At 47.2% G+C, this 17,923-nt stretch overlaps 1 long non-coding RNA gene across 1 annotated transcript in view; it reads right to left on the bottom strand.

Moving 5' to 3' along the window:
- Positions 1–17,923, bottom strand: part of LOC109284936 (uncharacterized) — a 101,215-nt gene that overhangs the window by 63,788 nt on the left and 19,504 nt on the right. The gene's annotated exons all lie outside the window — the stretch shown is intronic.

Consider the following 17,923-nt stretch of genomic DNA (forward strand, 5'->3'; position numbering starts at 1 on the left):
ATACTTGGGGTTGGGTTCACAGTTGACCAGTTTTCCACAAAAGCTGATTCTTAGTTGGGCATTCACCTGAGCGTTAATGGCATGAAAAAGGGAATAAACTGTTTTGTCAGGGTTGGGCTTCAAATACCATTAATTTAAAAGGTCTTCTAATTTTGCCAAATAATTACTGAGTATAGTTTCAGTAATGCTAGAATCAGAGTCCTGTGCTAGGATGGCAGTATCATCAGAATAAATAAATATGCTTGATTTTGTATGGGGAATATTATGTGTGTACCCACTGAAGAGGATGGGTGCCAGAACAGAGCCCTGTAGTAAACCATTGTTGACAAATTTGCTTATTTTACCCTCAAGGCAAATCCTGAACTTGTAGTCGGACAAGGTACTAAACAATATCGTAGTAATCTTTTTGCACCTGATAATCTTTATCAATTTAACCATAAGACCCCTTATCCATACTGTGTCATAAACCAAAACAAGATCTATAAAGGTTGCTCCTGTCTTCTGTTTTCTTTAGAATCCTGCTTCAGTAAAGGAGGTGAATGTGAGAACTTGATCACAGCAGCTCCACCCCAGTCTAAAGCCTGCCTGGTCTACAGAAAGCCTGAGCTCCAGGATGGGGCTAATTCTTGACAAGAGCACTTTTTAAAAGAGTTTGAAAATTGTGCACAGAAGGGAAATAGGCCTGAAACTCTTCACATCAACCAGGGGTTTCCTGATTTGAGAACTGCAATAATTTTTGCCTCTTTCCAAATTTTTGGAAAGTGACTGTGATGTTTCTGAACAGTTTTACCAGCCAATGACTTTCATGCAGGCCCAATTCTAGAAGGAATTCAAGCAGAATTTGCTGCCTTATGTCTTTTAGTAAATGTTAGAATGTCACGGCGGGGTCCTCGCAGAGGGCCGTGATCTCCTTGAGGTCCCTCGCTCTGTGTCAGGCCGGCCCAAGGCACCCTCTAATTCTCGCCTGCCACGTCTTGTTGGAACATATGTATATAGTTGGGAGGCTGCCTATGACTCCCTGGGCATGGCTACTCGGGACCTCTGTCCCCGCGGTTCTTCCGGACCCCCTGGGGGTCTCCCAATATGGTGGGTGTTCCCCGGACACCCTAGCCTTATGGGCTATGCATGGCTCCTACCAGCCCCTAATACCATGCCCCAAGCCTTGCAGCTGTAATAGACGTTGTTAGGTCTGTCCGCCCGCTTCCCGGGCCTCTTCTATAGTGTAGCCCACTCTGGGCTCTCTCTCGTGCCCAGCCTCTCACTGGGCCTCCTCTGATGGTGCGGTCCCGCTCAGGGACTCCCTAGCGGGCCTCGGCCCTTCCCTGGCCAACCGCACGGATACCCTCTCTGACCCCGGCTCACCGCGCTGCTACTCCCTGTCTTCTCGGGGCAACCGCAGCGCCCTGCCTCGGTCTGAGGGGGGTTACCGCACTAGCCTGCGGCCAGGCTCACTATGCCCGTCTCGGGCTCCTCGATATCGCCCCTCTCTAGGGCTCCTCAGTAATGGCCCCTCTCTAGGGCTCCTCAGTGTGGCGCTCCCCCTCTTTGGGGCTCGCCGTGCCCCCACGGGGCTTCTCAATAACACGGTGTGGTGCTCCCCCTCTTTGGGGCTCGCCGTGCCCCCACGGGGCCTCTCAATCAAATCGCCCCTCTCCCTGGGGCTGGGGCCTATGTACCCCACACGCAATCCGGGGTCTTGGTCCCTCGTCTGCAACCCACCGGTTGCGCTCCTCGCCCTCCTGGCACTGCAACCCACTGGTTGCGCTCCTCGCTGCCAGTTGCTCCCGCACTGGCGTGCGAGCTGCGCCTTCACTGGCGCTGTACAAATAATGCGCCCTCTTGGCACTAGACCGCGCCCTCACGGCACTAGACCGCGCCCTCACTGGTGCTGGGGCACCCCTCACTCTCTGGGGTCCCTATGAGGACACTACGCCCTCTTATGAGGCCTCCTCCAACCCCTACAGCCTTACCCAAGCCTCCGGGTGTAATATCAAAGCCAAACAAACACAAGCCTCCTGGCTGTAACGCAAACATAAAGCCCCCTGGCTAAACCTTTAGTGCCCCATCCTCTCAGGGCTATCATGAGCTGTACTTGCAAGCCGGGCTTCTTCCCATATCTCGGCTGAGGGAGCTCCTGCCTCTCCGGCTGCTGGCAGAGAACTGCCAGCCTGGCCTCAGCCCTGAGCTTTATAAGGGCCAGGCCCTGCCTCCTACAGGCAGCTGGTTCCCCTTGGTTGCTCCGGCAACCCGCAGCTGCACTCATTACCTGAGCAAGCCTCAGCTGGGCTCGTTATGTCAGGCCAGGGCGCGCTCACTCGCTCCCTGGCAGTTTCTCCTTTCTAGGAGCAGGGGCACCGAGGTGCCCTGCGACATAGAACAATGTCTAGCTCCCTGGTCTCCACAGGTTTAGAAAGATCTCCATTGTTCGGATAGACAACTCTTCCTTCCAAACTGATTTTAATCACAGGCTCCTTAATTAATTTATTTTTACCTTTGAGGTCTGAAGTAAGTTGGTACCTACTCCAAGGTTATAGGTGAAGTGCTATAATTCTGGGGGTTTGCTCCACCTAATCTTCGCAGTAGGTTCCAGCTTGTGTGACTTGAATCGAGTCATTGACTCTTTTTATCCATTTACCCCTTCTGACTTTGACAAGGCTATGGATTAATTCAGATGCCAGTGCTGGGTCTTCTTTCTCATTGTATTCCAAAGCCTTTTGCAAACATTATCCCAGCAGGGGATATATATTCTTTTCTGAAACCTCTTGGGATAGTTTTCCTTGCAGTTAATTTAATTAATTTGATACATCTAAATTATTTTTTGGGGAATGGCAAGATCATAATATTACAGAATGTTGTCCAATCTGCTTTAAAGTATTCCAGTGAGAGAGGGGAAAGCTATTAATAACCAGGACAGTACTGTAATACTGATTTCAGTTATAATAGAACAGTGCTGGCTTTAAAAAAAATATTAAGTACTTCTTGTAAGGCTGGTAAAGGGGTATTGTTATCATCTGTCAAGACAAAACAGAGGTCAAGATTATAAGATCTTTTCTATTGCACTGAATATCATGTTTATCTTAGTTTTGCATCTTAATGTTGCATGAAGTCCATTAGCTGTAGCCCAGTCCATCATTTGAAAGCTGTTTTCATCGTTTGTGGGATACTTCCATTAAGTGTGATGAAAACAGAAGTTACCAACATACAATGCTGGATGTTGCTCCAGTGCAAGCATATGTACAGGCCATCTCTGTGAGGGGGGCTTATATATATATATATATATATATATATATATATATATATATATATAGATAGATAGAGAGAGAGAGAGAGAGAGAGAGAGAGTATTTTGCGATTCTGAATTTTTATTCTAATCACATACTGGCCACTTTCCAAGGCAAAAACTCCATTTCTGAGTCCCTGTCTCACATAAGTGGCCAGTCCATAGTTGGGGTAGAATTGACAAATTATTAACACAGAACTCAAGATTTGTAGCTTAATGGGTGCACTGGTAGAGGCATTTGTTTCTTCCAAAGTTATGACATCAACTGTTCTTTTTAGTTATCACGGGCTCATTTACATGTGCAAATGTTGTGGGATGGGTTTAGTCTGGAGTAATTTTCTCTGGAGTAAGCCCACCCTGGACAGGCATCTACACGTGTGTGCATTTGGGAGCAGATTTGCTGCTTTTGGCAGCAGTCTGCTCTCACCCCCTTCAGCCCTGCACTCGCCCCCTGCAGCAACCAGAGGGAGCTGGAGGCTCCAGCCACAGCTGCCTGTAGTTAGCAGCCATCTTTAAAAGGTAGCCCCACTCCCTGCCTACCTGGTCTGGAGCAGCCTGCAGCATGCTGGCACAGAGCATTGTGATGTTGTCCTCAGAACCTGTGCCATGGCTGCTCCATCCCCAGGCTCTGGGAATGACATCCAGTGCCCTGGGCTCCTGATGGCCACCCTGTTCACTGTGCTGCACTTCTGTGGTGACCACTGCCTGGCTAAGGTCAGTCTTAGCCCTGGTGGACCTCCCACATGGTGCAGCCACCTACCCAGGCTCACTGCAGTGTCACAGGTCCCCTGGTCCCATGCTGCTGCTGCCTGGACCCTGGCAGGGATGCCAACTTGGACACCACCATCAGTGCTGTCCAGCACTCCTGAGCCTCCAGCCCCACCCAGCCAACCAGAACTGGTGGCTGTACATCATCCAGCACACCTGGGACAACAAGCAGTGGCTGGAGTTCTTTTGCATGACCTGGGCCACCTTCCAGGAACTCCTCAAGCAGCTCTGCCCGCACCTAAAGTGGCAGGCCACCATGTGGCAGCCCCTCCCCGCAGACACCAAGCTGGCCACACCTGCCAGCCTGCACTGTGTCAGCCACTTCTTCAGCATGGGCAAGACAACTGCCAGAGAAGCCATCCTGGAGGTGTGTGACACCTTCCAAGATGTGCTGGGGCATGCCGTGCTCCAGGTACACAACCCCCTGGAGGTGGTGGTGGTGGTGGGGTTCAATGCCCTGGGCTTCCCCCAGTGTATCAGGGCCCTGGATGGGACCCATATCCCCATCACCTGTCTGCCCCATGGCAACCACCCCTACCTCAGGCAGAGAGGCTTCCAGGCCATCATGCCTCAGGCCGCCATTAACCATCATGGTACCTTCACCAAGATAAGTGCCAGCTGGGCAGGCAGCGCCCACAATGCCCACATCTTCTGCAACTGCACCCTGCCAGCCCTGGTGGAGAGTGGGTACTTCATGCCAGGGGTGCCAGACCTCCAGGTGGGCATGGTGGTGGTCCTGCCCCTCCTCATTGGGGACCCCACCTACCCACTCCTCCTTTGGCTCATGCAGCCCTACACTGGCCAGCTGGACTCCCACCAGGCACACTTCAACAGGTGCCTGAGCCAGACCCACACGCAAGTGGAGTGCAGTTTTGGCCAGCTGAAAGGACACTGCTGTACCCTCACCACTGACCTTGACGTCACCGAGGCCAACATCCCACAGATCATCATCGCAGCCTGTGCACTGCATAACACGTGTGAGGCCTGGGACGGAGCCCTTCCGTGAGGTCTGGGCAGAGGAGGCACAGTGAGTGGAGGACTCCTTGCACGGGGAGTGCCAGCTGCGGCAGCAGCAACAGTGACATACCCCCTACACTGAAGCCCTGGGTGAGCTGGTCACATGACAAGGGGGGGTGCAAGAGGCACTGGCCGATCACCTGCTCCTGAACTCCCCACTGTAGGCCACCTGGATGGACACCCATGGATCCCAGTCCCACCACGCACCCCTAGCACCATGTTCACTGCAGACAATTCTCAGAAAAGCACTTAATTCCCCTCCATAAATACCCCCCCATCCCTCCTTCCTCCCCAACAACAGACCCTGTCCCCCCACCCTCCTGAACCACATTTGCCCCAGCCTGAGGCTGGAGAAGCTTCCAGCTCTATATCCCTGGTGCAAGCCTGAGGGTGGCCTCCTGATGGTGGGGCTAACCAGGAGCAAATTTGCTCCCCATCAGCATCTACATGTGCATTACAGCTCAGTAGTTGCTTGGGAGTTAATTTGCTACTTGTATTTGCAGGTAACAAATTAACTCCAAAGTAGGTGTTCCTATCCTGCATACAGGACCTCCACCTGACGCAGGAGGTACACAGTCCCACTAGGGGGAATGCCTTACTGGACCTGGTATTGACAACGGGGGATGATATGGTAGAGGACCTACAGACTGGTATTCACCTGGGGGACAGTGATCACCAAATAATAGAATTCACCATAAAGGGTAGAGTGGGTAAGGTAACTAATAGGGTGGAAGTGCTAGACTTTAGGAAAGCTGATTTCAATGAATTTCGGGCGATTAGTCAAGGACGCACTGCACAGTAGGAGTTTTGAAGAGATGGGAGCCCAGGAAGGGTGGCTGTGCCTTAAGGAAATGATCCTTCAGGCACAGAGGGAGACGATCCCAATGCGAGAAAAAAGAGGGAAAGGGGCCAGAAGGCTTCCTTGGCTGACCAGAGAAATCCAGGGCAGACTGCGAACTAAAAGGGGAGCATATAAAAAGTGGAAACGGGGAGAGATTACCAAAGAGGAGTATACCTCCTCTGCTCGCACGTGTAGGGAAGCAGTTAGACAGGCCAAAGCTACCATGGAGCTGAGGATGGCATCCCAAGTTATGGATAACAAGAAATTATTTTTTAGACATATAAGGAGTAAAAGGAAGGCCCAGGGTGGAATAGGACCCCTACTAAATGGGCAGAAGCAATTGGTGACGGACAGGGGGGTCAAGGCTGAACTCTTCAACGAGCACTTTGCCTCAGTGTTCCCAAGCGAGGGACACGACAAGTCTCTCACTGGGGTTGTAGAGAGGCAGCAGCAAGGCACCAGACTGCCATGCGTAGACCCTGAGATGGTGCAGAGTCACTTGGAGGAACTGGATGCCTTTAAGTCGGCAGGCCCGGATGAGCTCCATCCGAGGGTACTGAAGGCATTGGCTGACATCATTGCACAGCCACTGGCAGGAATATTTGAACACTCGTGGTGCACAGGCCAGGTCCTGGAGGACTGGAAAAGGGCCAATGTGGTCCCCATTTTCAAGAAGGGGAGGAAGGAGGACCCAGGCAACTATAGGCCAGTCAGTCTCACCTCCATTCTAGGCAGTCTTCAAAAAAATTATCAAGGCTCACACTTGTGAGAGCCCGGCAGGACAAATTATGCTGAGGGGAAACAAGCACAGGTTTGTAGCAGGTAGATCATGCCTAACTAATCTAGTCTCTTTTTATGACCAGGTTACAAAACACCTGGACGCAGGAGTAGGGGTGGATGTTGTATACTTAGACTTCAGGAAGGCCTTCGATACGGTATCCCACCCCATACAGGTAAACAAGTTAAGAGGCTGTGACTTGGATGACTACACAGTCCAGTGGGTGGCGAATTGGCTAGAGGGTCGCACCCAGAGAGTCGTAGTGGATGGGTCGGTATCGACCTGGAAGGGTGTGGGCAGTGGGGTCCCGCAGGGCTTGGTCCTTGGACCGATACTCTTCAATGTCTTCATCAGCGACTTGGACGAGGGAGTGAAATGTACTCTGTCCAAGTTTGCAGATGACACAAAACTGTGGGGAGAAGTGGACACGCCGGAGGGCAGGGAACAACTACAAGCAGACCTGGACAGGTTGGACATATGGGCAGAAAACAACAGAACGCAATTCAACAAGGAGAAATGCAAAGTGCTGCACCTAGGAAAGAAAAATGTGCAGCATACCTACTGTCTAGGGAATGACCTGCTTGGTGGAATGGAAGTGGAAAGGGATCTTGGAGTCCTAGTGGACTCCAAGATGAACATGAGTCGGCAGTGTGACGAAGCCATCAGAAAAGCCAATGGCACTTTATCGTGCATCAGCAGATGCATGACGAACAGATCCAAGGAGGTGATACTTCCCCTCTATCGGATGCTGGTCAGACAGCGGTTGGAATACTGCGTGCAGTTTTGGGTGCCACACTTCAAGAGGGATGTGGATAACCTGGAGAGGGTCCAGAGAAGGGCCACTCGTATGGTTATGGGCTTGCAGGCCAAGCCCTATGAGGAGAGACTGGGGCACCTGGACCTCTTCAGCCTCCGCAAGAGAAGGTTGAGAGGCGACCTTGTGGCTGCCTATAAGTTCATCACGGGGGCACAGAAGGGAATTGGTGAGGTTTTATTCACCAAGGTGCCCCCGGGGTTACAAGAAATAATGGCCACAAGCTAGCAGAGAGCAGATTTAGATTGGACATTAGGAAGAACTTCTTCACAGTTAGAGTGGCCAAGGTCTGGAATGGGCTCCCAAGGGAGGTGGTGCTCTCCCCTACCCTGGGGGTCTTCAAGAGGAGGTTAGATAGGCATCTAGCTGGGGTCAGCTGAACCCAGCACTCTTTCCTGCCTATGCAGGGGGTCGGACTCGATGATCTATTGAGGTCCCTTCCGACCCTAGCATCTATGAATCCAAGAATCATCTAGGCCAAATTACTGTACAATAAGTGTCTGCACATGTAGACAGTGATACTTCCTGTGCAGTAATTTGGTCTACTGTGCAGTAAGGCATCTTGTGTTGATGCACTCAATTTACTTAATATTTCATCATTCATCCTAGATAGGTCTTCTATATTTAATTGGAATATTCTCAGAGTTTTTCTAATAGGTCTATTAGTCTGAATACTGTGAAATCTTAAAGATTAGTTGGGCAGATGAGATGTTCCATGGCTGCCTAGGCCACATAGTCACTTTTCACATATACTGCCTATGCCCCCCACCTTGGTAGATGTAGCACTGAAATCTCCCACAGTGCCACCAGAGTTAACAATCCTCATCCTTCTCATCATTCAGTAACTGCAAGTGTCCAGGAGGTCTAAACAGACATCTGGAGTCCTGGTTGATGGCATATGTTCATGTATTAAGATATAATACACTTAACAGCAGGAACCACAAGAAGGTTGCTAAGTCAAATATAAACTCTGCTTAAGGAGCGGGGCACCGATCCATGTAACCCTGTTTTCCTAGTTCAAGGTTAAAAGGTTTTAAACTTATCTTCAATTCATCAAGCAGTATAAAGTTTTCATCAGGTCAAGGTTTGATGCTTTGTGATTCACTGCAATGACTATAATGAATAGAGCATCCTAGCTCACAAGAGAAATGTAATTGCATCCCTGGAGGTTTGTAAACATCTCAGATAAATAAGAATGAAGAGCTCTACATGCACACAGTCCTAAAGGATATAACAGACATCCCACTGTGTTTGAGCTTTCCCTTAAAAATGGGTGTAAGGTCAGCCTAATCCCAGAATTTCACATATGTCCTCACAGCAACATTAGAGTTTCTCTCCGTCAGGCTTTCTATCACCAAAACTTTTGCCTACAGTGAGCATCTTCAATGGTTCACCATCTTCGGCATCAACCACTTTCCTTGTAACAGCAGCAGCATCTGTGACTACACTCAGAATTTTTGGAGAACAAGCGTTAATATCTGTCCCCAGCTCCTCCCTACTTTTATTAAGAAAGCCCCACAGCTACTAAAGTCCATCCAGATTACAGGAAGGACCATCTTTCTCCAAATAAGATTCCTGATCCTAGTCCAAAAAAGCACTAAAACACTCAGCCGTTTAAGCTCATATGAAGAAGCACTGCTGTTTTCAAATTGTCTATTTATCATGGCTATTTTAATGACAAATGTAGGAGTGATCACTGAACACTCAGTTAATGTAGTTATATTAAAGACTAAAGTGGAATATTACCAGCCATTCTGAATAATTTCTTTGTACTAATAAAAGGACACTGGTAGAGGACCTGGATTGCTATTACATTGGTTACAGACTTCTAAACTACCAATTCATTTGTTTTAAAAGTAGAAGCACTTATGTCTGTCAGATTTTTTCTGCTAGTATAGCTCCACTGAATTCAATGGAGTTACAGCAAAACACAGTTTGGCCCTGTTTTTTCAAAGACTTTTATAAAGATTGACCCTCACCATCCTTCTGGTAGATATGCTAAGCATCTTCCATCTTATTCAGCTGAGGTAACTTGAGCAGAAAAAGGAACTAGAAATATAATGAAACATGTTGTGAAACCTATCGTCCCTGACCAAAAAAATCAGAAAATTCTCATCCCTTACTTGGAGCTCGTTCTACCAGATCACAGAGCCTCTTGAAAGATTTTTGTTTTAGTTGATCAGCATTTGTTTATCCATCTGGAATTGAATTACTAGTATTTTAATCCACAAAATATAAAATAAATATATTGCATGAGAGGGAATAAATATTTTAATGAAGGCTACATTAATTTGAGCATCCTACTTATCACATGGCTGGATTGCTCTTAACAGATTACTTGCTTCATGACTTTTTAAAAAATGTCCTCAGTGCATCACACCTTCAACTGTCTACTTTATTGAAATCAATGACACTGCAAATTGCCATCCGTTACAGTTCAGAGTATGTCCCTCAAGGTAACTGACTACTGCAGAACTATTCAGTATCTACCAAGCCTGGAAAAAAATATATAACTTTAGTTCTGTTTGGACTGGGCATGTGTTACACATTGGTAGAGTTATGTATAATTTACATGGGAGACCATTCTTCTGAAGCATACCCATTTTATTTCTGTGAAATAAAGGAATTGCATTCTTGGAGGGTTAGCCATACCTCAATCTCTATGTTCAGTAGACACTGGGAAGTGTGGTAGAGGAAGTGGTGTTGTTAACCCCAAAACATTTGAGATTAACACAATCTCTTCTCCTCTCTGCTGCCCTCCCACACATATGCTCTAAAGCACTTACCTCTAAGTAACTGCTGTGAAGCCTGGAAAAAAAACATAAGTACATCCTCCTTCTTAAGCATTTTAACTGCATAGTCATTGTAATTGCTTATTCAGTCCTGTGTTAGGGAGACAGGTATTAGTGGTCCACAAATGCCTTGAGAATTGTTGGGAATAAACAAGGAGCTGACAAACAGAGAGAGCAAAAAGTCTTTAGAGATTCAAGCCCTTAACCTTTGGGTCCCCAGCACATTCAGCTGTGTTTTTTTTTTTTCTTTTTGCTTGTATATTTTAATTGCATGCATTTTTGTGGGGTCTGCCTTGTGCTCTTGTGTGGAAAAGTGAGAAAAGGATGAGATGGCAAATATAGGCTGGCCAAAGAGTGAAGCTGGACAGAGAAGAACAAAAAGGGATCCTGATAGGTAGATGGGTAACAGGTGGGAATACAGTTCATACAAGAGTATGTCTCAAGGTTAACAGAGAATTTAAGATAATATTTTTGGCTTGCACTGGACTAGATATTCAACTATAATTAGTTCCAGGAAAAGTGATTTGTGGAAGAGTCCAATTTTGTCTTAACTGTCTTATGTGCAGCAAGCACTTCTGTGCAATATGGAACAAGAAAGGATCGGGGAAATAATAACAATTCAGATGAAGAATGCTGCAGTCTGGCCAAGGCATTTAAGAGAGCACTATTTTAAGCAATGCAATTGAAAGCAAGTTTTTCCCCCGTTTAAAATAGCACTTTCCCAACACTGCTAGCTCCAAGCAAAAAAATTTCCTTCAGAAAAGAAGCCTGAATATGGGCCAGTTGTATCTGCATGAGCAGGCATGAGCATTCAAAGGCATGAGCAAATAAGCCCCAGCTCCACATCACAAATCAAGTTGTTTAAGTGAAATATAAGCATCTGCATCATAATGATCCTGATCAACAGCAGTAAAGTTGTGGCAGACTCATGCTCCCTTGGCCCTGCCTGCTTGATTATGCCACACCAGAGTTTACTTTTACGCCACAACTTGGCGTTGTAGGAGGTTTCACCTGGAGGTGCTATTCAGTGGTATAACTCAGACCATGGACAACTGCCTGGTACTTCTCCTGTGTGGCTCCTCCTCCCCAACACCCGACCTTTTTCCACTCAGGTGGTATGGAACAGCCTCAGTGGTGTCTGGATGTGCTAAGTGTGTCGTAGCTCCCACATAGAGCCCACCCTTATGACTATTTGTGGGAATGTGACTATGGCTTTGCTGTTTAACAAAATAGTGAATAAACAAAACTATAACTGAACTAAGTTGACCGGCACAGTGGGCAGGGCAATGATGCCCACCATGCCAAGTGTTTTGCCTTAGCACTCAGGGCTTCTTGAGGCATTGTCTGCTCTTTTCCCACAGGGTCCTACATTCTGGGTTTACCCAGCTTGAACCAGGGCCCTAAAGCCAGCCTCCTGTATCCTCTGAATTATGGTTGGATGGAGGCCAACTTCTGGAGGCTAAGCTCATGTGACTAGGCTCTGGAGAGGGGCAGGAATTTAGACAAACCCCTATGTTATTGTTTCTTGTTGGCTAGTTCTAGCTGCTTGTCATTTAAGGCAGGGGTGTCAAACACATGGCCTACTGGCCAGACTCAACATACAAATTTGTATTTGCCTAAGTAATTCTTACTTGAGCAGAGTCCATATAGATGTTGACAGTTTTGCATCACGTAGTGTTTTGGTTTCTTGCTCAGGGGACAACTACATCTAAGAACAATTTCTAGCTAGGCATATTTTGGACAGGGAAGAATCTTTAGCAGGTGATGTACTTAGCATCTAAACTACAGCACCACAGCTGATAAACACTAGATTTAACTCTAATACACTCGGGCTAGGTACAGACACTGCACATAAACCAGTGTAAATGATCAGAAACTGGTCTAAACCTGTAAAAGAATATAAGTTCAGCACACACAGACCAGTTTCAAAATGGTGGAACCTGATCTAAGATAGACCTGGATGGATGTAGTATTAGACTTGATCAGTTTAGGTTAGAGGAAAGGAGAAAAGTAGGGAATATGCATGGCACAGTTTATGTGCACTATTAAATTTAATTATGTCATCATCATGTGTATGCATACACTCATTAAATTATACAAATATACAAAAACACAACAGAAGAGTTGTTGCTAGTTAATATTTATGCAATGTATCTATGAAAAGTATTTATAGGACAGACTCTGCCAAGATGGTCTGGTCTGCTGCACTGGAATGAAGGATTATACACACAAGCAAGGTAATGCCAGAACACTGGCTCTCCGAGGCTGGGAGAGTGACTGTTGTTCTGTTCAAGTTAGAACTCATACTTTCATTAGCCTCTACAAGAAAATACACTCTGCTTCCCTTCAGATGAATTCAGCTCCTTCCTAAGGACCCAAATGTGACATCAATGGCATTAGTAAGTTACAGTTGATGGAGCTGTGCTGATTTATGACAGCTGGATCCTGTCCAGGATTTAAATTTATCTACTTCAAGATGATTCCCATAATAAATGTTTCAGTTCACAGAGAATAATGAAATACTAGTCTTATGCTGAAGCAATGAAAACTCAATGTTTATTATCCCCAACACATAACTACCATCCTGTCAATGCCGCCTGATACAACAGAAGATCAGAGCTTGTTTCTGTCAGAAACTTGGACATCTCTCATGGCTATATCACATGCCTGACAAAATCCTTCTTCCCCTTCCTTTTCAGAGATCCCATAGTATCATAGAATCATAGAGAAGTGGGGCTGGAAGGGACCTCCAGAGGTTACCTAGTCCAACCCTATGCCTGAAGCATGATCATCCCTATCTCTATCCAAACCATTTTATATAATCCATAATGTAAACTCTACTTAAGACTACCGCCAACACTGAGACAATCCTAACAATCCTAACACAGGTAAAGCAAGGGAACCGTGGCAGCCAACATGCTGCTTCTATGAAACGTTGTCAATGTATGCTTAAGAGATCCTGGGTAGAGGACCACACACCCCGCTCCCAAGTAAGGCAAAAACCCCACAGTCCAAACCAGTCTGACCATGGGGTAAAATTATTTCCTGACCTCAAATATGGCAATCGATCTGACCCTGAGTGGAAGGGCAAGACTCTCTAGCCAGGAATCTCCAGCTTTGGTCCTAGCGGTAGCACTGGCATAACCTAGTCAAAGTCCCCAGCCTTGGCTGTAGCCAACAACTAATGCCTCTGGGAGAGGCTTAAAAACACTATGATACATGTAGCAGAAAGGGGGCCAGGGGAGACCAGCAAAGCCCAGAAGCATGAGAAATACCCACAGTAGAACATAGGTATAGCTAAACCTAGATAATCCCTGACCAATTACATTTTCATCAGAATAAATGTTTCCACAAAAGATTTTGGTTTTAGTAAAATGATGTTTTCTGTCAAAAAGCTTTATATTGAAGAATTCCTCTAATTGCAGGTATGTTAGTTGTTTGTCAATGACATGAAAACAAGAACCTGTGTCCCTGACAAAATCATTGTCTTAGACAGCACTGTATTTCTGATGTTGAGGTTACAACCTGGACACTGGTTGTTCCCAAAAATCTTATTGGTCTAATAAAAGACCATCTCTACTACGAGTCCTGATTGCCTTTGCCTCTAGACCAATACGGCTACAACCTGGATACTTAATTTAAAATGAAATGCTATGTTATTAAAAATAAATGCAAATAGTTTTCAAGGTCAGTTGTGCTTTCAATTATTTTGAAAGGCTATTGCAGATGTTACTTAGCTTTAACCATACTATAACAGGCTTCATTTTTTATTTTCCTTGAACAACTAAAATTAGACTTCATAAATGAAGCTTCAACACACTTTATAACTAACAGTCACAAAAGTACTACTGATTGGCCTAAAACGTTTTATCGCTAAATTAAGAAAAACTAAAATTTATGCTCCTCTGCAAATATAATTTAGATAAGTGTTTCCTCAAACATTTGCTTCTGTTTTGCTTTCCATGATTTATTTTAAGACACAGATTTGTCCAGCGCATTGTACAGTTCACAGCAATGAACTTTGGGGAGCAGGCTTTTCACTAGCCCTGTAGAAGCAGATTCTCTCTTTTCTACTGCACCGAAGCATCCTGCCTAGAGTAGATTCGATGTTCATTACCCTTACTTCATCTTGGTGGTAGCCATCCTCTTTAGTCATAGGTTCTTTAAAAATACCTCAGCTCTACTCACTGACATCCCCTACCAACTTACACACATTGTATTGCCACTCTAAGGCTAGGAACAGAGGTTCAAAAAGACCAAGGTGGATTCACATTAACTTTTGCAGCTTTTTCTAAGTACCCTAGGATGAGTCTGTAAGTGAACAGAACTCATATTTGCCATTCAGAGGGATTGACACAGAGGCAGCCTGCACTGGTCGAGACCAGCAGGCTGGGGGCACTCGAGAATGCCTCCCAGCAGGCTGCCAGAAACTGCAGAGCCCAGCCAAGCAAGTGGCCAGCTCTGACTGGCCATTGTGGCCCAAGCCCCACCCCCTGCAAGCTATTGGATGTCAGTCACTCTGGAGGATGGGAAGCAGAGCCCCCAGCCATGTGGGCCAGCCTGGAGACAGCACAGTGGGGTGGAGGGCTCCACTCTGCCCCGAACCACCCAACCCGCCTGGTCACTGCGCAGCTCCTGGCCAGGAACCTCCTGCTTTTCTTAAGTTCCCACAGAAGCAGCAACCAGGGAGCTTGGAGCTCCTCCTGCCAGGGGCAGTCTGAGGGTATGGGGAGCTCCCAGCTTCCCATCCCCAGGACAGTGGGTTCTCAGGCAGAGGGACATTTCAAAACAGGGCTGCAGCTGAGCTGGGTTAGGCTGGACTGCATCCTCAATTTTTAAACCTCCCAGCATCCCAGAGACTGTGGAGCCTCTCCACATGGGGAACCAGCCTTTGGGGAGTAGGGGAGAATTTAAAGGTACTGGGAGAAAGACTCCCTGCTTTTTCACTCAGGGCCCCCAGCCCATTAAGAGGTAGGCAGGCAGCTGAGGGCCTCAGTTCAGCCACAGCTTCCTGGAAGCACCCATGGAAGTGGCAGCTGGCAGGCAGAGTGATCTCCAATGCCAAGGCACAGGTGAAGGTCACAGGCAGCCAGGTACTCCTCAAGGATGAATTGCTTTGTGGAAGGCACTGAGTGCATCATTCCCCCAGCCACAGCAAAGGGATCCCGGGGCCTGGGGACTAAGCAGCTGCTCCTAACCCATGCTGGGGGCTGCAAGCAGAGTGGCAGAGGCATCTGGGCTCCATTGCTCCCTTTCCAGTGTGAAAGGGGGAGGAGATCTTTGGGAAGGACAAGGGAAGTCAAAGAGAGAGCGAGAGCGTGCGTGCGTGCGTGTGTGTACTCAGAGCCAGACTGCCAGCGAGGCATGAGCATTGAGCAGCATACTGTGGCCTGCCATGGAGGTGGGGGGGGCAGGGAGAAGCTGGGCTCCCAACATCTTGTTCCATCTCTTTGCAGTTGGGGTACGTGCACACCCAGGGATGCAGGGCTGGCCCCTCTACACCCCTCCTGTGGCCAGGGAAGCTCCTTGCTTGCATGCCACAACTTGAGCACCTCTAGCTGGCACCATGAGGGATTACAAAGGCAGCAGAATCTCAGAAAGCAGCCCCCACAAAGCTGCCCATGGGTGGTGACCAGCTCCCACTGAAGATTGTGCTTCGCTTCACCTCTCCCTGCCCTCAGTACTGCAGACAGCCCAGCTTGGAGCCATGGCCCTCTCCCCTTTTTTGCCAGGCAGGCAAAAAAGATAAAGGTTTTTTAGGCTCCTGCCTCTGACAGCCCAGGCATGGTTTGGGCCTGGTAGTCACCCAGAAAAGATGAGCACCAGCTAAGACTAGCACGTAGCCCTCTGAGGGGTGCCTGGGATGAAAACAGTGAAATAAAGTGATTTGCTACGGGATCTGGGATTGAAGTTCAATACAACACTCTAACCTAAACTGATTAAGTCCATCCATATATACATATACATATAGATATGTATAGATACATATAGATATACATCCATTCAGGTACAGTAAAAGCTGCCTTAACTGGCACCTTACAAGGTGGCATGCGTTATTAACCGACATGCCAGCTTGTAAGGTAAAAGTGAAACCGCAAGTGCCCACCGTGGTACTTCCAGTTTCACCGAGCCCCCATGGGCCGGGGCAAAGCAGCCTGCACTGCTGAGCCCCCATGGCCTGGGGCGTAGCAGGCTGTGCGAGGCCCACCTCCCTGTCCCTCGGGGCCTGCGGGAGGGTCAGCAATGCAGCGGGAGGGATGGTGATGCAGAGGGAGAGGCGTCGACACTCCGGACGCAGCAGGAGAAGCAGCCGGCAAAGACGCCTGTTTGGGCCTCTCAATTAACTGGCATATTCTGTTATCTGGCACCCCCCATTCCCTATGGGTGCCGGATAATAAAGCTTTTGCTGTATATCTTAGATCAGGTTCCACCATTTTGAAATCGGTCTGTGTGTGCTGAACTTCTGTTTTGTTACAGGTTTAGACCAGTTTCTGATCACTTACACTGGTTTATGTGCAGTGTCTGCACCTAGCCTGAGTGTTTTAGAGTTAAATCTAGTGTTTAACAGCTGTGGTGCTGTATTTTAGATGCTTTGCACATCACCTGCTAAAGATTCTTCCCTGTCCAAAATATGCCTAGCTAGGAATCATTCTTAGATGTAGCTGTCCCCCGAGCATGAAATCAAAACACTGCATGATGCAAAATCATCAACATCTATATGGACTCTGCTCAAGTAAGAATTACTTAAGCAAATACAATTTGAGGAATTAAGCTACATTGTGGTAGGACCTGATTCAGGCAAAATGAACCTTTATAACAGTAGGAGCACAGAAACTGTAATGTTAATCTTAGTGTAGCCCAGGTGTACATGGGTTTGTCCTTCCCTCTCCAATTGAAGGAATTATTGGCAGGGCAGTGTACTGGGGAGGGACACAACAGCCCAGCGGCTGCCTCCGTCCCCTATAGAGTCAGGTCCAGTCAATCAATTACTTAACTATATACAGGTTTATTATTACAACAAAACCGTTAAAGGGTAAGGAGATAGATTTTATATGTACAAATTTACAAAACAATAAACCCTATAATTATATATATATAGAGAGAGAGAGAGAGAGAGATACACACACTCAGTTATCATTTAAAATACATATGAACAATAAAACAAACCAGACCAAAGGATATTGATTGGGCAACCTTATGACTCGATTCATATACAAACTATTACTTCAAATTATTCACATAAACTGTAAAGCACGGTCCACAAACATAATAAGCAGTCCTTAGACTACCTGGGTGCCCTCCAGGGCAGGGGCCCCACTCCCAATGTACCACTACAGGAAAGGACATGGGCAGAAAGAAAAAGGAGAGGAAGACCCTAATTCTCCTAAGCTCCCCTGCTATCACCCAGGAGCAGCCCTTCGCAACCCTTGGGGGGGTCCCTTCCCTGTGGGGACCCTCTCTCCAGGGTAACTTACTACTCCACAGTCCCAGAGGGTTGCCTCTTGTTCTCCAGGTCAAGCTCTGTTCACCACCAGGTTTTCCTGCTGTCTGACTCTGCTGCCACTGTCCTGGCTTAGGGCCACATGCACTGCTGTGTGTATTTGGTGCTTCACCTTGTGCTAGGGGTTGGAGG

Source organism: Alligator mississippiensis, chromosome 13 (genome assembly GCF_030867095.1).
Source record: "Alligator mississippiensis isolate rAllMis1 chromosome 13, rAllMis1, whole genome shotgun sequence".
NCBI classification, from domain to species: Eukaryota; Metazoa; Chordata; order Crocodylia; family Alligatoridae; genus Alligator; species Alligator mississippiensis.